The 25,272-nt window shown below is 43.4% G+C and overlaps 1 protein-coding gene across 1 annotated transcript in view; it reads left to right on the top strand.

Moving 5' to 3' along the window:
• The first annotated feature begins 843 nt into the window (after nt 1–843).
• The window catches only part of LOC144137954 (allatostatin-A receptor-like), a 97,553-nt gene continuing 73,124 nt past the window's right edge, over nt 844–25,272 (top strand). Inside the window, exon 1 of the mRNA XM_077669994.1 lies at nt 844–1,398. The gene's annotated coding sequence lies outside the window, so the exon portion shown is untranslated. The remainder of the gene's footprint in view (nt 1,399–25,272) is intronic.

Here is a 25,272-nt window from a genome sequence, read left to right on the forward strand (position 1 = left end):
GTTATTTTTAGGTGTTTGTTAGTTTTGCGATGTTGTATACGTGCATGCATGCAGTGTGTGCGGACACCTTGTGTCTGCACTTAATTTAATGGGCTTAATTTCACCCCCTTCTTCCCCGCCGTACTATCCTTACAGGCATCTGAGCCAGCCCCTTCCCTAATAAAGTTACATCTATCTCATTATTTGTGTACAGCAGTAGCCTTGCACAACGAGATAATCATCAGTAAGTCGTTACGTTTAATATAAAGAACACAAGGATAAGTAAGGACAGATCCCTGCGTGACCATTGGGCGTATCATTTTTTCCGAACGAGTGCCACCCTGGGTAACAACCTATACTAAAATGACTTATGCAACTACAGGAGAACAGAAAGATTTTATTTCAAAAGCCTTCGTTTGTAATTTCTTCTGAAGGTGAGAAAGTTCTGTGAGGCCCCATCGAGGTTTAGAAGAGGTCCGTATCGTTCACTGGTTGTTGTGGTGAGATTTAGGTCTCATGCGTCAAAAAACTTTTAAGGTTGATTCGGTTGATTTCGAAATAAAAGCGCAAAACTTTTTTTGTTGGTTTGTTTGTTTTCCTGGAGCAAAGTGTAAGCTATAAAATCATTTCCCTGCCCTAAATTTCAACTTAGGTAACAAAGACATTGCTATTTCACCCCTTCGCCGCACACACATTTTGATCTGCCCGCGCATTTCGACTCGCTAAGCGTTTCCTTCCAACAACGCGAGAGGGCGCTTACCATCAACCTTACGGCGCGCCCATTGGCTCTGCGGCGTATAAGGGGCGGGGCAACCCGGCCACTTCGCGCGGTGCCCTGATAGCTTTGCTCTCCCTCTGCTTCACTGTCACCTCTTGCCCAAGAGCTGGAGGAAGACTAAAACAAATCGCGACTTGCGATGCCACCAGACGATAGGGTTGAAGCGCGCGAGAGTTGTAACTTCCGAGACGCGTAGCTCGCACTCGCCGTCTGCTTGGCGCCGCCGCTGCCACCGGCGCGTCGTGTGCTGCGAGAGGAGTCGTCCCCTGCCTTCTCCGCTTTAAGAGAAAAGTCGTCTGCTCGATGCGCTGCGGCGGACACGGTTAATAGGCGGGCCACGTACTGCAACCAACGGCCGAGAGGAGCGCTCGGGCACCGATGGATGTTTTACGGGATTACCGTTTCATTCCACGTGACTGAGCCGGCGCCTGGGGAGTAATCGACGCCGGAGAACGGGAAAAAAGGGAAAGACTGAACAGGGAAATAGGGAAAAAAGAGGAGGACCTCCGTCCTGAGTGCGCAACGGGAGGGCTCTCCAAGCGACGGCAGTTTCTGCGCGCGGCCACTTGTTGAACGAGTGCCCTGTGGAGTGTATCCAGCTGCTCCTTTCGACAACTCGGCGCGCCGTAGATTAATAAAAGGTGAGTTATTTGAGTTTTTCGTCTTGTTGCTTAGTTTGATACTCTGAAGAATATTCGGTGCGCCACCAATTGACTCAAATCTGGTAATATGATTCTACACTCAGTTTTCTCAGCATGACGGGACAGGTGCCTTTTGGCGTTGTTTTACTGAAACTATTTTTCTTGCGTATACCTGGTTTAAGATTTCCTCCACGATCACGAAAATGTTCCTGCTCGGTTAGTACCTATAAAATGGCTTTTCGTATAAGCATTTGAAATGCATTTCGTAGGATGTGAAGCCTCCTCGAAACACGTAAAGATAGTTATATATTAAGTCACCCTTGAGCAGCACGATATTATTACAAGAAAATTCTTAACGATGTATACCGACAGCCTGAAAACTTTTTCAGCTTGTACAAAATGATATACTGATTGGCTTTAGTGCACGAGTATTTGTGAAGCCTTTGGCTAGGACTTAATTACAGCACAAGCTTTTCTTCAATAATGTATACTACTTCTCACCAAAAACATCAGTTCCTATCTGCAGTGTTATAGTTATTACGGGGTGCTTTAAGGACTAAAAGTTCTTAAGCACTGCGGCGGAAGCAAATTTAATTAGTTTTACTTGCTACACAAATTTTACCTTCCTGGCTGCACATTAAGCTATCAACGAGTATATTTTGCGTCCTGTAAATTCTCTCTATAATTTCCGGCCATGCTTCCTCCTAGGTTAGAGAACGGTACATTTGGAAAATGATGTGCGCGTCGCTTTGTATAAATTAAAAAAAAGTGCATTTGTGTTTAACTTACCCAAAGCCTGCAGACTTGATTACCTTTATATGAAATGGAAGGAATATTACCGCAGCTTTCTAATAGGCGCGGCTATACGAGCTCTTGCGTGGCTGCGGGTGGAGATGTACATATGCACCCGGCTGAAACAGCAGCAATTAAACCCGCCGGTTTTTATTAACAGTAAAAAAAATAAATCTTGCACACTTTCCCGTTTTCCTAAATTATATCAGTTATGTAGTTTTTAAAAATTTTAGAATGTAGTAAAATTTCAATTATTAAGGCCACTTATTATTACTCTCTGATCTCGGGCACCTATACCAGGCCGTTTCATGTTCTTCGTTTTCGCTGCAGACAGTTACGAAGCAAGCTTAAAATAACGAGCGTGTAATTTTTTCGGATTGAACTCTTTGAAGGCACCTTATGTGGTTTTGTTCTGCCTGTTTAGGTGTGTAGATTGACATCTCAAGTACATATACAGGTTGCTAAGAACTTTTGGCCACTTAGAAGTATTTGGCGGAAGCTTGAATACAATAAAACGATCGAGAATATTTCATTTATGTCATTCCAGTTCCTTGTAAGGCGTTTTCAATCACGGAAAAAAATTTGGCGCGAAAGATGCTTGCCGCAACACTGAATAATTCTTTCAGCCTAATGCACGCAGAATCTTCGCTAATATGCGCATGCAAGAATTGTAATAAAAAAACCTGCATCCATAAAGAAGACAAAATTCTCATAATTAAAAAGTTTGCAGCTGTAACCCTACTAAAATCTTAATAATGTGTAAGTAACTGTTTCAACTAGCCATCTTATTCTGATGGTTGAAAAGACGAAAATGAAATTCATACAACTGTGACTATAGGTCGAAACGTTGGGTTCCGCAGCTACAGAAAATATCTATTTGGGACCCGGCAAACCAAAGGCAGAAAAAAGACGTTCAAGAATTGGTTGTGCCCATGAAAAAATCCCTAGGGTGCAACGTTCCAAAGAAAACTACGACGTAAAGGCTGATTCTTTTCCCTTCTCCATGGAATGAGTTCAATTAGATTGTGCTTGACTTAAATTTCTCCATGTGTTAAAGCAAAGAGCCAAAAAATAGCTGCAAAACGCAGTAAATTCAGATTACCCTTTGCTATAATTAGGTATTTTTTAGCAAGGCCAAAGACATAAAGGTTAGCAAGTTTGTTCTAATGCATGTGCAGGTTTGTTTTGGGCTCATGGCAGTCTTTACAATACAGTTGAACCTGGTTATTGCGAATTCAGATCTACCGAATTATTGGCTATAGCTAAATAAATACGAGCTTCCGTTGCTCACGCTTCATTTCAATGTCATTTATTATTTTATAATGAAAGTGAAACGTTCATAGCCGCGCGCGCTATCCGATATAACAAAGGAATATTTGCCCAGTAGGCTCAAAAGGTGCTTGGAAAAACTCCCGGCGTCCAAACCTGCAGAAGCAGAAAAGGCACCTTTGTTCGTGGACACTGTGGAAAACTTCATCCTGCTGTGTGCTGTGAAAAGCCTGCAGGCAAACATAACACCCTTCCTCGAGAAAATAGAAACGCAGGCCTGTTTTGTCAAATGAACTTTGTTCTAGCTGTTGTGATTTTCCGCTGCATGTTCCGGTTCAATGAGCTTGAAATGCCTCTAGGGAGGAGATAATGGTTAACTTGTTTATAATATGTTCCAAGATTGAAATATTGCGTTTTTGCATCAAGGATATTCCTGGGAGCCAGATTACCAACTAGTTTGAACCCATTTTTGCTCTACTGTCACAACGAATATCGTTTAAAACAAACTTAATTACTGTCCCGATTCTACTTCGGTATAAGTTCGACTGTAGGGCTTACTCTGCAGTTATTCGGCTGCATGTAGAATATTTTCGCGCAGCTAATATAAAGGACGAAATCTTACTTTGTGATCACTTTCAAGTCTAACACGTTGCGCGACCAAGCTCCAGAGTCATGGAAACTATCTCATAGAAATACATTGTAAGTAAAGTTGATAGCGAATTATAGAAAAAAATGTTGAGTATCCTGGAAATTCTTCTAAAGGTTTTCATCATCACCTCGGAATCTTGGGTTGTGCCAACTATCACTTTCCTGAAGAGGTCTTACTAGGTTCCTGAGAGGTCCAAATTTTGAGCGAGACAGGTGGGAAGAACAATTTTGTTTAGAACTATTCGTACCCGCTGTGATACTTCGTTCTCAAAAGTATCGAGCTTTGTGTAACTACGGCAAGCAATATCTACAGCGTAACGTTTAATATTTGGTTTTTGCGTGATATCTTCTGATATCTGGGTATGCTGGTCACAATTTTCTTTGTAGAATTTTGTTCCTTCTGCGAACGTTATATCTAAATTTCTAACAAATGAAAACGAATTAAAACAAATTTCTAAATAGCTTTCTACTAGAACAATAAAATAACTTCTCGGCGTTTTGCAAACAATCGCAAGCAAAATGAGCAAGCATAATGTGCGACCTACATTGCATTCGCGTGAATATCAAAAAGTTGTTGCTTACAACTCCAGGAAAAACACATGACAATATATGAAAGATATATCCTTATTTTTTATAACTCGTGTATATTAACTATTTCATGTATCACCCTGTATTTTCATGTGCTTCAAAAACACCTGGCAAACTTCAATACTCCTATAAAAATCCTGCCTCGTGTACTATAAAAATAACACCTTATTACCCACAGACTCGCATTCACTGTTTTTGAAGAGCACGAAGAACGCCACAAAACTCAAACACTCGACAAGCTGTAAGATTGTATTCCTCATTCAATGCTGTTAAGCCACGCAGTTCATTAGTAACGAGCACTGATAGCGATGGTCGCTTCACGTAAAACGTCATGTGAAAAACCGCCGAAGAACATTACGCCACTTTTACCTACTAACTGTCTTTTGTGACTATTGGAGAATACTTCTTGCAGATGCAGATATTTGCGAAGCGAAAGCGCCAACTTTATATGACGTAAAAGAGCGAGAGAGAGAATAAACGTTTAATTGAACCAACGGTGGGGTGGTCTCGCAGTCCTGGCCCTTGACAGCAGCCCTGGCTCGGGTTACCATAAAAGTCTCGGCAGCCTGACTGGAACTAGTCAGCAGGCCCTGCAATTTTATTTTTCAAGTGATTGTACGATTTATCACCTTTTCACGTTTTATTACACGCCATACATTTCGTCTGATAATTCGTACCACAAAAACATGTGAACACAGTCTTTCATTTGTTGAAATGAACCGGCTAGATTTATTTTCAAGTCTAGATTGCATATTGTTGTGCCTAGTTATATTAGGGCCACTTCCATAGGCCTAATGCACTTTGCGATAACACAGATAAGATTCTAGCCTCGTTATCTCTACACTGCTCATCCTTAATAAAGTAAGTTATTTGTAAGGTGCAATAAGATATTGTAAAACAAAGTAAGGAATCCACACACGACGAAAGTTTGAGTGTCATATTTTAGAAATGTGAAGAAATTGCATTCATGGACTACAAGCTAATACTCTTCCAGCAGGTAACGGTGGATTTATGGCAAATTTTACTTCAAATGTTCTCCTCGGCAATAAACCCGGCCGTGAATCCTACATTCATAGATTCAAAATTAGAAAAATAGGGCCCACGTACAAATATACATATTGACACTTCGATTGTTGTTTTTATTGGCATGTCAATATATCGTGCGTACGTACAAATTGAAGTGTAGCTGCATTGGCACGTCACTTTTTTTCTACTCAGAGTTCTGCCAAATCTTCAAGCAAAGGCGGATTTCCCCCAAAGGCCTTTTTATTATTGCTATATTGTAAGTTAGACGTACACATTTTGAAAATCTAATATTGAATGATGCTTCATTAAAGGAGCCATGAAGACAAAATACAAGTTGGATTTATTAGAAAGACTGCTTAGTCCCGATAACAATGATACCAATATCATCTCAATCTTCGCACAAATAACGGAGATATTAAAGAAAACGTGTGAAGCAGTCGCGACCCCCTAGCCAATTTCCCGCAACTTTTCTATGACGTCACGGAACCTTGTTTGTGCGATTGGCGGCCCCCTAACTGACCTGTCGCTACGACACAAGACCGGACGTCTGTAATGGGGCCTCTAGTTCCATTTGACCGCATCACTTGAATGCTAACGTGCAGTTAACGCACTGAAAATTATGTTTTATTGTTGGCCCGTATGACGTCATTCTTGCTCATAACACGTCACTGTGGCGCAAAATTTGAAAGTTTTTATATACTTCTTGCTTTTTTTCGTTAAAAAAACATATTTTGTGGCTGTAATGTAGCTGAGTGAGATACTGAATCCTAGTTCTTTCAAACTAAACGAAGTTGTATTTTCTCTTCATGGCTCCTTTAACGCAATTTGTTCCAGCCCTTGTGAAAACAACTGCACAATAGCCCGTAGTCTGTTCAGAGGTACGTAACAGGAAAATTCTCCTAAAACCATTTACTCATCGCCTATGGCCTACAGGTTATCATACAATTAAACAGGTTCTAAAAAGTGCGTGCGGCCGTAGTTTATTACATAAGAACCCCGGTGCATTTAGGGAGATTAGAAAATGAGTAAAGTGTTCTCTGGTTTTCGCGTCACATTTCGGTGCCCGTTTTCTTCCATGCGGTCCGCGAGGGTCAAAGCACCCTTAACAAACGCAGCATGAAACCTTCGATTATGAAAAACAAAAGCAAATGGCCAAGAGGCAGCGTCATTAGGCACTCGGAATCTGGAAGGCGATACAATGACGACATAGAACAGTCATTAGTGTCACTAGAAAGGCGATCACGGCAAGGTCTTCTGTTACGAATTAATGATATGAAGCCACTGCCAGAGAAGCAGCTAGGAGAGGATTCGCTTTCACAGCACTGTTGCTAAGGTACGTCGTATCTTGTGACAAGTTTTGTAAAGCTCTAGATGAATAACTGCTCTCTTTTTGTACTTCAGTACAGGCTATGTTTGAATAAAGAGGTCGCGGACACTTGCTCTAAACAGCCGTAAAACGATAAAAAGCCGTAAAAAGATGTAAATAGAAAGAAAAAACTGAAGGGTGTTTACATGCCTCAGTTATTCATGCTGGAACCCAATATTTTTTATTAGATTTTTAAGCACCTATAATACAAACTTACGACACTTCTATGTAACAATATTGCCTGTCGTTATTAAGACTAGCGCTTTAAGTACCGCAGATGCACTTGGCAAAGAGGTGTCGGTTTTTCAGAGCTGCGGCCTTTATAAAACTCCGGTGTGGTCTAACTTCTGCTGAAATCTGCGCCAAGATGGGACATTTTTGCGTCCCTCAAGAAAGCAAACGAATGACTCCGATGATGTAATGTACAGTCGTGCCCAATGTGAACATTTAGAGCATTATTCCACTTCTGTTTGGTACTATAGTACTTGGTAATTAAGTGCACATTAGAAGCAGGACAACTTACTGTACCAAAATTAGGATTGGGTGCCACTATCCGTTCTTTTGAACTCACTGTTGCGATGATACTAGCCTCCACCTGGGCGAACGAAGCGCGACTTTACATGGCTTATTGTGTAAGCGGGGCAGACGCGACCAGATGGCCGAGAACCAACACTTAGGGGAAGTTGACGATGGACAACTAGTCGTGCCATATTGCTATTTAACCTTTGTAAATCATTAATTCGGAATCTAGTGGCACTGTAAAGCCGTGGTGGTGAAAGCAAAGAACTGCATGCGCTATTCGCAGTGGCCGCACTAACGATCACAATTGCGCCAAATTGCTTTGGAGCGCCCTTTATACTCTCTGCGACTCCAAACTTTTGCGTTTGGCTGATTTCATTTTCACTACCCGGTAATGAATTTTAAACTGTTACTGCAGGACATAGAGGTTCGTCCACTCGAAGAAAGTCCCTCGCTGGTCGCGTGCCTTCATGGCCGGGAAAAAAGCAGCTGTAAGCGTTCCGTTTCGGGTTGGTCTGGATGGAATAAAAATAATAAATACACTTCTTTATTGATAACTAGGCCTTAGGCCATGCGATGTTATTTGTAGGTGAGAAAAATAAGGGCGAAAGTTTCAACCGTACCTTCGCGGGACAAAGATACAGCGTTTGTTTTTGTTTTCACGTTACATGAAGGTTTAGAACATTCCTGAAAACTTTTATTAACCATAATATACATAGATATATTAACTTTCTTGCCTAACAACAAAAAATACGGTGTTCGCAGCCACGGGCCTTTTCAGCCTGTTGGCGAGCCCTGCAAAGAAACACTCGAACGCATCTTGGCTTTACACAAGGACGCGATCACTGAAGCGCAGCTCCCCTATACACTAGCGCCAGGATTCCGCCTAGTGTGTATCAGTGGAAGACTGTTAGATACCGGGTTTTTGTTTGCACGCGCAGAGGTCGCGCTGGGCAAGCATGCCAGAAATTCGCTGAATGTCGACCCACGGCCTTGACATTGTGCCGCACAGGGGACGACAGGAAAATGGCTGGGAGTATAACACGAAAACTCCGTTGCTTTCAAACTCACTTTTGTCGTAAAATATAGCTGTAACATCGCCTTAAACACTTGGGAAAATGTTCTACATGTGGTGGACTTTTTTTCCTTGTAAAGTTACTTTGAATATTTAAAACTGCCTTCCTTGTCTTTTTAATGCCTGCTGCAAAGGGGTTAATTAGCCTATTTTGGAGCGGATGTGGCCACAGATTGCGAAAGTGAGGGTTTAGCTCCGTAGCATGTTTCGCAGTGGTAAATAGGGTAAAGATTCGCCTCTCGTACAATCCGCCGTCGGCATGTAATGACAATAGAAGCTGTGGTTAGCTTTCTTGTGAGTGACCAGAGAACATCCGAACTAACCCATTACAGTGGACGGTTTATTGATGCCACGAATGAAGCTTTTAAATTGGTGTCTTGTGTGGTAAAGCTGTACCTGCGCTGTGAATGTCCACTAGTTGATTGCTATGGAATAATATATTCCGCCTTGGTGTTTTTGACGCACGTCAGTATACCACAGTGTTGTTCTTCTCATGCCCTCAAAAAGAGAAAGCCGCAACACCCGAAAATTGAAATCGCAACTTCATCCTCGTACAACGCCATAGCAACAACGTACAACGAGCCTTCAGGGTACCGCTTGATTTCTTCGGGCCATACCAAAGCAGTAAAGAACAGCCACATGATAATCGGTTTGCTGTTTGCCTGCATTTATTCATTCGGAAATGCCTACCAACAGCACGAGGCGTTCAGGGGTCACACACGCTTGAAGTAGAAAACGACGGACAAAACTAACAATGAAGTATGTGTACTAGTTGCCGAGTGGAGTTGCGGTACTAACTACACACCCACCCACCCACTGCCTACTCCCCTCCTCCACACACACATACAAACGCACACATGCACACACACACACACACACAGACGCACACACACGCATACGCCCATATATACATGCATATACATATTCGGCGGCTACGGTGTGTCGTATACAAAACTATCCTCTTCTCGCTGGCCCACGTTCTGTCCTTGAGCAATCTCCACAGCAGTCTGTTCCTCAGCGCATTTGCCGGCGAATAAACCTCTACGCAATATACATGGCTCAGAACAAATAAAGAGCTGTAAATCCTACGATAAGAACCAGACAATAATACAGTTACCTGAAAACACGCTACACCATAATTATTTTATTCCTGCAACCTCACCCCTCTCATGCAGGCGAAGAAGGACAGCTGAAGTTGTTTTTATTCACGTCTTCCTTCTAGGACAAATGTAGGGCACGTCAATATGTCACTTCGTGCTGTTAGTCGTTCATTGTTTCGTGACGAGCCGTCAGTCGGCTCGAAGGAACTTTGAGTGTCAAAAGCTCTGCGCCATAGCTGCTCACCAGACCTTTACACGATCAGAGGGAACGAAACTTTCGGCTGGTTTTTGTCCTTCTTGATGAGTTTTCGCTGCTAGTGACGTCATTCTTAATTAGCGAATATGGACGTCGTTTCTCGCTTTTAGCGGAAGTAGTTGTAGATGGTTTTCATTTTTTGCTCTTCTCTTGCAGCGAACTCGGTGACCTTCTAGGAATCATCTCTCTGATTATTCTGTCCTCTAGATGACTCTGAGTATGCTGTCATCCGATGGTGTCAGCTGCGTTGTAGGTGTTGTGCAAGTCGTTTCAATCCAGCAACAAAACGTAATGCTGACGTACACTTGATGCTATGTTGCTTGTTATTCACACGCGTTGTAACAAAATTCATCGTTTGCCACTTGAAATATGTAGTCATATCAATAGAACTTGATTAGTATAAAAGTGCAAGGCTAAAGTAATGCGGCCATCAATAAAGGCTTAATTAACCAAATACACATCAATACACTGTTCTGTCACGATTCATTTCATATGAAGCTAAGATTTTCTGCCTATCAACAGCATGTGCAGCCCAGAAAAGAACAACGACCTGTACACAGAATCCGCATAAAGAGCATGGCGTGAATTTGTAGGCTGAAAAAAATCCCACCCCAAAAGTTTTACTGCCTCTCTGACAGCACCACTTGGAAACTCAACTGAGTAAAAAAAAGGTGATAACGTGATGGTTTGGGGGATTGAATTGGCTCAGGTTTTATCATTTTATTTTGCAGTGCCAATGCAAACCACCCACACTGGCAGCCGACCGACTAGTCGGAGATTGGCGTGATTTATGGCGTTGAACTTTTTCTTGGCACCCCGTAAATGCCATCAATCTTTGGCTAGATGCGACCGCCCGTCTACGATGCGCTGATGGCAGCAGTGAGTTAGGTGGGGCGTGTGATAAGCAAAAAAAAGCGCCTACAAACTTCTGATAGAGCACTGAGCATTATAACCGAGGAATTCATTGTCTGCTGTCATAAATGTTTTTTTTTTCTTTTCGCGGTGTGTTGCTGGTTAGACCTAAGTTTTTTGAAACCAAAACAAAGAAAGCACACAAGCATGTATGCAGCCGAATTTTCGGCCCTCAATGCTATGCTTTCTTCGGTGAGATTCAAATTTTCTTGCAAAAAGTGGAAGAACTTCACCTGGCTAAGAGAACCATTTGTTTTCAAACGAACAACCACAAGACAAAAAAACACTCAATTTGGGGAGCATGACCAAATGCTTCCTACCCAAACCATGACCAGTGCCAGAAATAGTTGCACGCAACAAACCATAAGTGCTACGCCTTTTTCTGCTTGGATGTACGCGTTTTGTGCGCCTTTATACTTTAGATAACGTTTGTTTTGTAACTAATATATTGAGTTTAAAATTTTTCGAGAAGACAGCAGTGAAATGATTTATGATCACTCAAAAACGGCACCAGTAGGATCACTTCCGGAATTACTTGTCGGCAGACCATTAATTAGGAAAACGGTTGGGCAATACTTCGTAACCGTAAAAACGATTGTTTCTTTGAAAGTTCTATTGTTTATTTTAGATGCGACTGCATCTGATTCACTCGCCTTGTCCCTCCATACGGCGTTGTCCGCACCTCCCCCTACACAATAAAATAAAAAAGTAGTTATCGGCGCCCGGTTTCGATCCCGTGACCCTGTGGGCGGAACGCGAGATACATGGTGCTGTTCCCAGCGCCTCAAAACCGAGACAGAATTTAAATGCTACGAACGCGCCTTATAACCTTGACTCATTCAAACTACGTCAAGATGCTGCTGATACAACGCATGATGGGGCAATGATTAACACTTGCAGTAAAAGAAAAGAAGCTCCCAGTTAAAGCAACAATGATGGAGTAAAGGTCGTTGCGACAGCGAAGCCCCAAACATACCACTTAGAGAGATTGACCAAGATTGGCCAATAAAACATAATAATAATCATAAAACATAATAGCCATACGCGTTCCCGACACGTTTCACGCGATTTCAGAATCAATCCAACGGTAACACCAAGTCAACCCCACGATGCGTCGCATCTACACAAGGTTCCCCTCGCGGGGAGGTGGGCGCAATTTTTATATAAATAGGTGTATGTTGGTGCGTGTTCATTAATTAAACTGTTTTATGTTGAACGATGAGAGCGATTGAGCTGTCAAGTTATATAGCATCTTTATTGAAAAACGTATAGGGAATCACATTGCGCCTAAGTCCCGAAGCATACGCAACCCGATACCGCATGCTGCTGAGCAATATTTCAGACTGGTCGCAAAAAGGCGCCACAAAAGTTCACATTGTCTGAGAACTCACTGATATGCAGGCGAGATGTTCACACCGACTCAGACGCGTCATACGGCAGTGAGAGCAAGAATGCGCTGCTCTCACGTGCCCTTTAGTTGCTTAAGGTCTTGTAGCTGTCCACAGCCACCACATCCAGCCGCCACATTTATGCACCAACCAACACGTGCTTGCTTGTAATTTGCGATTCAACGTGCTTCCTAGTAAATTGGATGAATGAAACTGGGAAGGACCAGACTTCTGTCCAAGCAGAAAAATAGGGGTCTGTGCGTTTCCCTCCTATAGGAGACCACGTATTGGCAGCAGACGGGCAGTTCACAATCTTTGCAACTTCACTGTGTACTACGTAATTAAGAAAAGTAAGCCGAACGCCGTATAGACTGGCCTGAGCGGCTACTTGCCATATTATATGTTTGCTAACAGTGTTGATAAAACAAGAGGTAAATTCGTTTCCTGTAACCAAACTTCCTCCGTGCATGGTCAAATAGCCGGCAGTCTCGTTGTAACAGCGACTGCTAGACTGTAAACTTATCGTGACAAGTAAATTAAACTCGACATACTATTGCGGGCGTGTTGGCGCCTAATTTTAGTATTGTACTTTTTCAACATATTATAATACAAAATACAGAACATCTTGCAGTACCGCTGGAGTGAGCGCATGCAATTCTTTGTTGACGCGACCCGATAGGCGCATGCAATGTCAGAACGTAGCTCAAGACAGCTTCACCGTAAAAATAAATCTGCTGAAACTTGAGGAGGACAGCACCACCGAGTGAACCTATACAAAGCAAACAGAATGAGGCAATCCTACTGCAAGTAGGTCATAAATGCCAGTGCTGTTTCAAGCACTTTTGAGGCGCATAAAAGGAGGGTGTGATTTTGGGCGCCTACAGCCGCCTCTCCCGTCAAATTTGAGTCATAACTGTGACATTATAAATGGCAACTAATACAGAAGCGTGTTAGGAGGCGTACTGTCCATTGTTACTAATTTGGTCAATACTGCCCTTTGCGCCGTCTGTATTATTTTTTTACTAAGGATTTTTCAAACCTTCGTCTTCTACAGATCTAACGGTGTTTTTAAGAACCCTTTTTTTGAGCGGACGTTTTGTGCTTCAAAATTTTAGACAGCCCGAAACCGTTATACACTTCGGCCCTTATAAATAACGACGAGGTTCACATTTTGTTATACGGCAATTATGCAAGGCATATAAGTTAAAAGAGCAAGTTCTGCACATTGAAAGCAGCACAATATATTCACACCTTGTCGAGGACAGTGGAGTTTAGTACACTTTCTGTTGATATGTAAGCCGACATTCCTAACTTCGTTATGACCTCTCGGTTGCATGCGTGTTACATTGCCCAATGTTGACTCATTCTGGGCCGCAGTCAGTGCATGGCAGGCCATGGGTTGCTTTGACGCGACCTTCAAGAGCACATTACCGCACAAGCACGACGTATGCACCGCCATTGTTACCTCCGCTAGCGCGCACGACAGGTCCGATGACAAGGTGTAGATGTTGCGGCAATTGTTTAAGAGTTATGCCGTGTCAACTGCACTATTTGTTGATTCAAAGCGTTTGTCTCGGAGCCGCCGGCTATTCGAAATTGCTGTATTTCCGCAATGCAAGAAAAGATCTACACCCTTTTTGTCCAGAACAAACATCCTCAGATCAAACCAAAAAGAACCTTGACAGGGTGTTTTTAGCGATAAATCACCCTTTTTAATGGTTGCTGTAGTATTTTTGGTAGGCTTTACGGGTGTATAAACGACAAAACACTCAAAGAGTATTTGTTTATGCTTTTTGGTGCTGGAGTGTAAAGGGGCTATTTATAGATAGTGATTTACTCCCTTAATGGTGTAAACCATTTTACTGTTCCGCCAGCTATAGAGCTGCAGAAAACTACTGGGTTACTCAGCCGGCCGTCATGGCTTATGTTCGAGTGACGGTCCAATCAATGGCTACCCTGCTGATGGCATGGAACTTGTATCCATGCGTCCTTAAACGGGAAGGTGCAGCGTCGCCGGTGAAGAGACTCAGGCCCGCTAAAAAAAATCCGCTCCTTTACTAAAGATGGTTGAAACGCAAAGCTTCCTTTGGTTAAAAGCCAATGTTTTGGACTTAGGCCGTTCCCATTTTACCTTTAATCTTAGGGTTTGAATACATTGTCTTTAGACATGAGGACGCTCCTTGTTTCAACCACCCTTCACTTCACTCATGACCAAGAACCGAGTTCGAAAATGTTGGCCTTTCTGCAGTTTGTTTAGGGGCAACGCCGTCGTCATTGACGCATAGAAAGCTCCCCCTTAAAATACGAGCGGCTACCTCATGCTTTTGCTTTCGTAGAATAATACGCATACCATGTTCTCTATTGTGCAGCCTCTTGTCGCTTGGTGCAAGCCATCCCTGTTTGCTGTTCGTTACACTTTCGTGCGGAGCAAACGGATGGGACCGCACGAAGGATCGAGTGCTTGCGTCTATAGCATTTAGTAGCACACACTTTGCCTGGTGTAACCCGCAGTTAAGCGTATCGGCGTTTCTGTGTGCGCCCAGAAGTACTTCTTCCTCAAAAGACATTAAAAGTTTGTGCCCATGCTCTAATGTTTTCCGAAAACTTCCAGAAACAAGCAATCTGGTGCATGCAGCAGACCAGTTCAATTATATATATATACGAGCCACAATTCTCGGTATGCTTTCTCAGTCGAACGGAGCATGTCACGACAACTACTCTTTTTCTTGAACCATGTGGTATCGTCCTCATGGCGAATAACAGAATGCATGACCCTACAAAGTCCTCTCCGTGACCTCACCCCAAATAGCCAACGTCTCTCGTCGCTCGTTAACCAAGCTTCTCGCAACTGCATTGATATGATGGAAGCGAATAGTAATGGAGTGACCCTCAACTGGATGAGCCCCCCTTATACCAAAATGGCGGCACGTCTCCGTTCGTGCGTGCCGGCGAAAGGAACACATCATTTCTTCGGTGGAGCCTAGGCAGCGGGATACCCCGTCGAAGGGCATGGAATATTTATGTTGACCTTTCGGGAGCCGGAACGCCTGCAAATGCGTCACGTTGCGGCGACAGGGGAATTGATTATCGTCCTGACTGGGGTTCTCGAACATCACTCTTGGGCTCGTGTTTTGGTTATGCTTTTTTACATGCATGTGGAGGTATTCGCATCCGAATAACCTTACCTGATTACAGGGCCAGCGCACATAATAAACGTCACCCAGAAGAGGAACCCAGCACCCCCGTTCGTGCCTACTTATGCAGCTGTTGTTATCTTAGGAATGAACGGAAACACTCAGTGTGCCGACGAACGTGATCTTTTTGATTGCGTTCGCAGGGCTGTTAATAAATTCCGTTCTGCCTCTGCCCCTTTCGGCACCTCTTATCATAAGAAAGACGAATGGAATAGCAGCTGCTCTCTTTATTATATCTGGCGTGTTTTCTTTGTGTGTTACTGGGATACAGACAAAAAATAGCGATCGTCTGCATTGGAACCGCGGTCAGGTGAACTTTTTGCAGTGTCCTTAAAGGAGCCATGAAGAGAAAATACAACTTCGTGTAATTTGATAGAACTAGGATTCAGTATCTCATTCAGCTCCATTACAGCCCCAAAAATGTTTTTTAACGAAAAAAAGCAACAAGTATTTAAAACTTTCAAATTTTGCACCAGAGTGACGTCTTATGAGCAAGAATGATGTCATACGGGCGAACAATAAAACATAATTTTCAGTGCGTTAAGTGCACGTTAGCATTCAAGTGAGCCAGTCAAATAAAACTAGAGGCCCCATTACAGACGTCCAGTTACGTGTCGTCGCGACAGGTCAGTTAGGCGGCCGCCAATCGCACAAACAAGGTTTCGTGACGTCATAGAAAAGTTGCGGAAAATTGGCTAGGGGGTTTCGACGGCTTCACACGTTTTCTTGAATATCTCCGTTATTTGTTAGAAGATTGCGATGATATTGGTATCATTGTTACCGGGACTAAGCAGTGTTTCTAATAAACCCAACTTGTATTTTGTCTTCATGGCTCCTTTAAGATCCTTTCTTACGCACATCAATTTTTTTCCAGCGTTACGGCCTGGCACTAGTCTGCTTTTGCACCAGTAATAATTATTTTAATAATAAGGGAGTGGTTTTACCTTTATTGCCCAGTCCCCGTGGGGTCACGTGTCATGTGCTCTGTGTACGCGAGATGAGTATTGACCAGTTAGAGCTTGCAGTTAAGCGTTTATGTTTAGTAATGTGGCGAAGTCTAAAAACGTAAGACATTTTTTTCTTCTCGTGGGACTTTTTCTCGTGGGACAAAACAAATTAAACCCCAAAGTTTTAACTAAGAATCTCAATTGACACGTTTCCGAAATATTCCGGTTTTCAACCTGAAAACCAGAGGGCGTAGGTCTGTTTCCCAAAGCAAAATAGAATTAACGAGTTTTGGCTTTTATTTCTGCGATCGGCTGCACTTCCACCGTGATGTCGGGGATGAACACGCGCTAAACCACCTACGGTGAGAGATAAACGCGCGGAAAAAAGTACTTCTTTTCATAAACTAATAACGCGTGTCTCCGTCGCGATGTTGCTGTATACAAGCGAGCGGAGGTTCTGGAGGTACAGAAATTCCAACACTGAATCCTTTATCTAGCTGTAGTTATCCCTTTATTTGTTGCGAGAAACGCACATTAGTTCTTCTCATAACTTCTGACGATCCAAGCCTACTCAGTGTTTTGCAAAAGTACACCGCAGATGAAACCCGCAACTATTAAAGAAGCGATTTTGCTGCCCTTATCTACACGTGACAAAAGGAATCTATATTCACGTGTAGATAAGGCACAGATGTACTGGAACCTTGAAATCCGACAAAGTAAATATGGGGCTAGGTAGATATTAAGCGCAAACGGAGCAGGTCCTTGGAAATATGTTCACACACTATTCATACGAGCGTTGCAAATTGGCCGAAAGAAATGGAATCTGCCCTGCACGTACTACATAGACTAAACTGTATGCTTGCTTTCCGGCCTGCTTTCCCGCTACTGGCTTGCCGTGCGGGCTGATTCTTGTACATCATCTCCTGGACATCTTTCCTCAAATTCGTCCGCTCAAAGTTTTTCCCTTCTTTTTCTGCGCCTCACTTCAGCTGTTGACAAAATTCATGACCACCAACTCCATCGGCACTCTCAGTTTCTGCTGCTGTGCTAATCCAGTTTGCTGTCTCGGTTTACTTAAGGGATGTATAGCGCAACAAAAGGACGAAGGACGGAAAAAAACACGCAAGGACAAAGCGCTAAGTTTTAGCGCTTTGTCCTTGTGCATCCTATCCGTCCTTGCCCTTTTGTTGCGCTATACATCTCTTAAATATGATCGACCGACTAGCCCAACTCCATACCTTATTCTCTCGGTTTGAAAACTTCTTTGGCAGAACCTTCCATCAAAAATGAAAGCAAGCACTTCACCAATGTCCCCATTCTCCGTCCACATAGAGGGTTATATATGCCGTACGTTTTATTGACCTGGCAAAAAAGGGCCACGTTTTAGAAGTGGTGGCTATCCCCTGTAGCTCTAGGGCTCCGTGCACCATATTAGAGAAGCTATCAGCCTTTGCATAGTGGAACGTACACTTAGAAGTTGTGCCGGTAATGTATTAAAGGGTTTCATCTCGGAGGTGGTTCCACTACATAACTGAGTGCCGGCCTTGTGGACGAAATTTCTCGACCAACTAAACGTTGCGAAAACTGCAAGTAATTTTGTTCTGCCGCACAAAGGCTGATTTCGGCATTAAACGTTTATTCTGTTTTGTTTCGCATTTGCTTTCCCAGACAAGTTATATGCCACAATCACTCTCAGAAATACTATTCCAAGAGTGCAAAGCACAGTAACAGTTCATAATCGGACGTTGTCGCTTGGGGGAAAAACAAATTTAAAGGGTAATTTACTATTCGTTTAATGATTAAACCCCACCGTATTTCAATTTTCAAGAAAAAAATGTTTTATTTAAAGTTATGGTCGTCGAAGACAATATTTGATTAGGCAGAAGTTTAGGAGCCGAAGTTCGACCGGTCCTGGTAGAGATAATTGAGTTAGGGGAGCGAGACCGTCCTTAAGCCCAGAAACGAAAAAAATGCTATACTAGACAGCACATAATGTCGTCAGCCCAAGTAGGCCGGAACTTTAATGCGTGTTTCGTCTAGGTAAACAGCTGTCCACATCGTTTAATATGATCCAATATATTATAATGAAAATAAGCAAAAGTGGAAAAATGGGGAATGATGACGCATCTGCGGGAGCACGTTCGACGTAGATAGTTGCTTTAAACAACCTGAGTCGTAAGCACATGTCAAAAGGAAGGGAAATAGTTAGAGTCATTTCTAAGCTACTTAAATTATACAGCCATGCGTTGCGGAATTCCTTGGAAGTTACTTGTAACTATACACCAATGCTTTACATTGAATATACAATGTCCCTATGACCAGCTCAAGACCGGTTGTGAGCTTCTGAATTGAAGTTCTTTGTTGTACTGGTATGGAATACTTCTGCTCTTTTACGCAATGTATACCGTTTTAAAGTATTCCCCAAGCCAGCGACTACTCAGCCGGGGTTGCACAGTTGGCGAGCTCCATTATTAGCTCCTTGGAAGCACCTTGAGCTTTCGTGGCGGGGAAGCTCTGGTTTTCGAAATGAAACAAAAGGTATCTTACAAAAACTAGTGCTGCTTGTTGGGTTTAGCTAATTTGGTATTTAAAAACAAAAAAATATTGTGTCGTGAAGTTTCTCACCTAGCGTTCGTTATCAGAACGAAATGAAGAATGAAATCTCAAAATCACATTTCAGTGCTTACAAAATCGGACAATAGAGGGCAACTGGGGCGCTCTTGTCTTGCTGACGGCAACTCTCCTGATGTGCTCGTACTATCACTTGCACGCAAGCTATCCAAGTGATTCTCAGGCTGATGCTCATGCTTATGCTTCCTCATGCTTTGTTGCCACTGTGCAGCTCACTAACGGAAGTCTCGGGTAACTCAAAATCACGCAACAAAGAAGAATTCTCAATCAGCCCTTCCGGGAGTTCTTCAAAAAATAGGCATTTGAAAGCATATTTTGTGTGATGCTTTACGGCCGTATTGAAATATTCCCTTGCTCAGCGGCATTTTATGGCATGTGGAGTCTATGGCCACACGGCAAAATAAAAAAGTCATGATCAATGCACGGGTAAGAAATGGTAGGCTGTCCGCCGTGGACTGCAAGAAAAGCGATCGTTTCACTCGCGGGTGCTATCATGCATTGGGACCAAAAAACATTCATCTGAAAACAAAGCTGGTATTGATTTTTAAGAAACAGCAGCATAAACCCTATTTAATGGGCTATTACTGGATTTCCCGTCCTCTCTAGTCTCAATCAAATCATGTATGCCGGGCGATTGTAGCACTTAATAGACGCTGTCATTACTCTGAGTTTATTCAGAGTGTTAGCGCAAATGTGTTCTTGTAAATCTTCAGATGTCTTGTTATTTCGCCACACACAGAAGCACCTGGTGGGTGGAATATATTGCCTTCCTTGTTTTCCTGTTAAAAACCAGCAGGGGGAACAGGCATATAATTTATATTCCCTCGTATCACGCGCAGTGCAGTTTTACCAAATTTTGGTGGTATCACAATTTTTTTTTATATTGAGCTAGCGGGAAGCTTACCCCAAACCCAGCTTCCTACATTTCTGCCGCCATGCTGAAATCCAGTCAGCGAAGCTTCGTCCTTTTCGTCCAGCAAGAGCACATTTAGTTACAGCAACAAGGCGCAGGGACTCAGCGGCAACGCTTATAAAAATACGCGCTTCTAGAAACGGCGAATGCAATAGTAGCTGCCATTACTTCCCGCTGTGTAATAAGTAGTGGCGCGGGAGAAAGCTTAAGTCCGGAAGGACCACCGCACCGGAAATGGAGCCGCAATGTCGTTGCCAGAGGCCATCTGTCAGGTCCTGTCCCCGCCTGACAGGGTGCCATGGAAAGACGACGTGGCACGTGGTGAGCCAGATGGTGCCGGAAATCAATCGTTCCCGCGAGACGGCGCGTGACGGTGACGGCAACGCGGCAGACGTGCTTGACCTTCCACGTGCCTGCAGGATACTGCAATGATAAGTGTGTATGTGCCATTTTTTTGCCAAGCCAGGGAATAATTTCGACGAGACAGACAGGAAGGCGACAGAAGGAAAAGGCAGGGGAATAACTAGGCTGCGAAGCCCTTTTGTAAACCTGACTGTGGACAGGAAAGTACGGATATTTGATAACTAAAAATGTGCAGCAGAAAACAGGACATCCCGCACGCACAAGATTTTTCACGTTACTGTTGAATATACATCTCGTCCAATGACCAGTATACCCGAAATACCAAAAAACGAGATACGTTGGAAGAGCCACTACACAACAGACAATTAAATACGGCCAAAACAGATTTCCTCGCAAGCACAGGCAACTCGTATATGGACGCGGGGGATTGGAATGACCAGCCTTCCTGCAGACACAACCCCAAACTAACGCCGTGCTTTCATTACCGCCTTTAAAGTATGACAATGGCAGCATTATGATGAGAGTGAACAATACAAAGCTCCAAATAGTGGCATTCGAGGACATGGTAATGCAATGACGCGCTGTTGACGGGGCAGCTGAAAGACCCTTTCAAGGGCGAGGCGCAGTGGTATTAATTGTCTTCAACGCCTCTCTTCTTTTCCGGAACAAGCCGAAGTGGCTTTTTTTTGTAGCAACAGGACAACTTTTCTCATAACTTGTGCAACTACGAGGCATACACATTGTAATTTTACTAAGACGTCTGAACGTACGCGTGGGATTCCTATGCTCACTAAAGCCTTAACCACATGGACGCGAAATCACGCGTCGCGCGAGCGTCGGCTTCGTTCGGCGGCAACGCGCGGACGCCCAGGAGTGGGCGAGTAACCGCATGAGCCCGGCGAATTCGCTCCAGCCGCTGGGTCGGCTTGCGTTGCTGGACATGTTTGTATTCACCATGCCATTCGGTTGAAGGCATTTAGGAGCAGTTATTGTCGATTGTTGAACTGCAGTTATCAAGACCCTAACCTTATAAAAAAATTGCGGGGAAACGTTGACATGCTGCGAAATGTATTTCAAGTCATTACCGTCAACTCTGAACAAAATAAGATAGGATGATGAACAAAGATGCATCTAGCGCAACTTTACTTGCTTCTTGATTTAACCTTGCTGTTATATACTGACCACACCTTCGTGAATTTAAAGTGTACGCAAAGCAAATTTCGGGGCTGCCTTGATACTGAGGTTACCGTCGAACGCCACTTGTAGGTTAAACGGCAAGGCACTCCGGTCCCCATTGTTTGCCTTGTAAAAAAATGTGATGAAACCTACATGGCAAAAAAAACAGTGATGTTTTGCCAAGGCTCGAACCATAGGCTTTCAAAACAAAATGCAAGCACTAGAGCACCCAAGCACTTGACCACGCCAGAAGACTAGGCAGGATCGAAGAATTTGGTACCCTAACATAACAGAGGCTGCCCACGAATAATATCGATTGTTTTGCGTTGGTCGTATTTGAGAGATTTGAGCCATGGTAACGCCTGTTTCGTACGCACCGAACTTGGATCCGTGTAGTTATGCTAGTACTACAAGCGATGTAACCACAGCCCACTTATTTGAGTCAAGAAAAGCTATCGCCCAACCTCGGTCTCCCCTACACAATCACGGTAGCCACGAATGAAATGGCATGCACCGCTAGCATTCTGGCGTTGATAAGGCCAGGTCGTCACGCACCAATCTTGCCGAGAAGCCCCATCATGCTAATACTGCAAGCGACGTACCCAGAGCTCCCTTATTTAAATAAAAAAAAACTATCACAAATACCCGATCTCCCCGATGAAAGCCAAACAAGCCACAAAGGAATGAGCGCTTTCGAACCGAAATAGCTTGCAGTTTCTCTCAAGGCAGCCCATAACCGCAAGTTAAAAAGAAATTTATTGTTTTCTGCTCAAAGGAATGACCCCAAAGCACAAGCAGGATGTGAAACCCGACCGCTGCTGCCCGCGTTCCGCTGCTTTCTCGCGCTGCGTCGACGCCGATATCTGGCGAGCGTAAACATCGCCGTTGCTCGCGCGTCAGCACCCACCGCCGTGCATTTTTGGCGACGCGCGCTGACGCGCGTCGATGTGGGACGACGTCGACGCGAGAAAACTCCGAAAGTACGCTACACGTGGTTAAGCCTTAAAACGCCATTTATTAGCAGGCGTCGTGTCAGGTATTTTGCTACTCATATCAACACTAATCATCGTCACAGCTGCCGATGAAGCGTTTTTACAATACCGCAAGCGGAATCTCATGACAGTTCCTGTCGGGCAGATGACGTGCGATGGGCCGAAATTAACTCTAAGCCGTTTTAGGTTTTAGCTACAGCTTTTAGGTTTTTAGGTTTTAAAGGTTTTAGGTTTTAACTAAGCCGTTTTAGCTACAATTTAAACCAGCCGTTCGTTTCACAAGTGGAGAAAAAGCTACGGAGTATAACTATAGACAAAAACACGTGTTAAAAACCCCAAAATAAACAGTGGCAGGAAGAGATAACCTCCTTTTGTACTGAGAAATCTCATTGAACAAAACACCTCTTTCGTAGCTCCAGTATTGTTACAAGTTGTCTATTAAGGGGAATGTGATCTCCCCTTTGGCACTGTTTGACTCTATCAGAGTGCGCTACCTTCTTGCTAGAGTGATGCCTCGTTGGTGTTCAGCAAACTTGATGACGATAAATAACGTGTATAAGTAAAAAATCAAAAGCAAAAGAAAAACATGGGTAACATCTTTGTAGTTAAGGAAGCCTCAGGTCGTAGCCACGGCCCCAGCGCGGGATATCAGGTTGATCCTATCCTCGAGGTGAGCGATAGTTAGCCCACACTCCCACTGGTCCTTGGAAAGAGAAGGGAGATGATTAGGGGGGTCAGGCTATTCCCATACGAAGTGATAGCTGCTGCTCGTTGTGGGGCATTTCGAGCAGACGTATGGGTGTGTCTTGGGACACATGTGGCGCAGGATGGTCGAGTTGCTGCTGTGTTTTTGATCCTAGCCATGTGAGTTATCACCATGAAAAAACATTCTACAGAGTTCCGGTTCTTTCCTATCTTGCGCACAGCAACATCTGTTCTCTTGCTATTTTTATACCGCAATCGCATGTGTTCCTATTTATTTATTTATTTATTTATTTATTTATTTATTTATTTATTTATTTATTTATTTATTTATTTATTTATTTATTTATTTATTTATTTATTTATTTATTTATTTATTTATTTATTTATTTATTTATTTATTTATTTATTTATTTATTTATTTATTTATTTATTTATTTATTTATTTATTTATTTATTTATTTATTTATTTATTTATTTATTTATTTATTTATTTACTCGGGCGCCCCCCACGCCCGAGTGCATTATTGAGGGGAGTGGTACATCAGGATGTTCAAACACTTACAAACAAAAAATATAAGAAATATGCACAAAAACTACACGACCAATGAAGAATAAAAACATCAGTAAAGTAATAAGTAAACTCATAATAAACACCACATATTTCGACTAAGCCTTGCGATTCCAGAGGAATGCGTACGCCCACTGCCGTTTAAAATTAAACGGATTCACGGTGTGATACATTTAGTTTAGGCGCTCCACGGTAGGCGTATACAGCCCGCCGAGTGGGCTACCATCGACTGTTTTAAAAGCACTCTTTTGTTGGCTTTTCGTAATCGTGCAATGCAGTTTTATGGAACTGCGGATTTCTATAAATTTTTTCAACCACTACATTTAGTCGCTTTTTTCTTTGCGCGGTGCCATGTGGAGTAACTTCAGCGCCTAATTTTAATTTCGTCCTGCAACGTATCTCTTTTCCTCGTCTTAAAATTAGCCTGAACAAGTAATACCACTCGCGAAGAACTTCAACTTTTCGCGCGGAATGCAATTTAAACTTTCAAGCGCGCCAGGAAAACAAACATCGCTCGCTCCCCCTAAGGCGCTAACCGGAAAAGCGTCCTACGACGATCGGCGCTTTATTTTCTTTTCTCTATTACTTCGAAGCCCCCCACGTGAAAAAAGCGTGCGGTTACAATAAAGCGACGCCTGGGAACAGCTTGCGAACCTGCGCGGGCTACAGGAAACTGTTCTCGCTAGAGCGCAGCCTTCGGGTTTCCATCCCGCAATAACAGGAAGGGCTGCGTATAAACATAAAACATGTAAAGGAATGGTTGCGCAACGCAACGCACTTAAGTGAACTCGAAGTGATGCTGCAGTTCGCATCGTCTGAGACGCACACGTGTCCAAGCAAAACGGCAACAAGAAATGAAGCGTGAAGCGATGCTTCTACTCGGTGGTTTCCACTCAGCGCGGTTACACCTTCAGGCTCTTAGGAAACGAAAAGGAAGAAAAAAGACGCTGCGCGCGGGAAAAAATACGTTTCCAAGTATGCCCCCTTTGGCGCCGAGTCAAGTCGTAAAAAGGCGTGGAAACATCGCCTTTATGACTTTTGACGTCTCCGAGGGGCGTAATGGTGAATTGTTGGGAGAAAGCTAACGACGGAGAGCAAGAAGAAGGAAGAAATCGAAAGTAAAGAACAGAAAGGAAAAATGATTCGAACACATCCGAAGGGTGTCCGCAGAGATAAACGATGGTCCGGCGGGTTATTTTGAGTCCCCGAAACTTTTAAAGTGCGCACTACAGCGCTTTATGTCTTCCTCGCCCCGCGCTTTCTGGTCTCGTCGAAACCGAGGTTTCGCGGAAGGGTGAGATTAAACGAACACGTAGTGGGAACTGGCGGAAATTTTAAAACGCACAAGCAACACAACTTCGCGTTTTATTTTTATATCGGGCGTGGTGGAAAAAAAGAACAACTTCTGTCATTCCATTTGCCCAACCTCGAATTTTGTTTTCGGAA

Source organism: Haemaphysalis longicornis, unplaced genomic scaffold (genome assembly GCF_048455015.1).
Source record: "Haemaphysalis longicornis isolate Haplotype H1 unplaced genomic scaffold, Haemaphysalis longicornis Haplotype H1 scaffold_5, whole genome shotgun sequence".
In the NCBI taxonomy this organism is placed as follows: Eukaryota; Metazoa; Arthropoda; class Arachnida; order Ixodida; family Ixodidae; genus Haemaphysalis; species Haemaphysalis longicornis.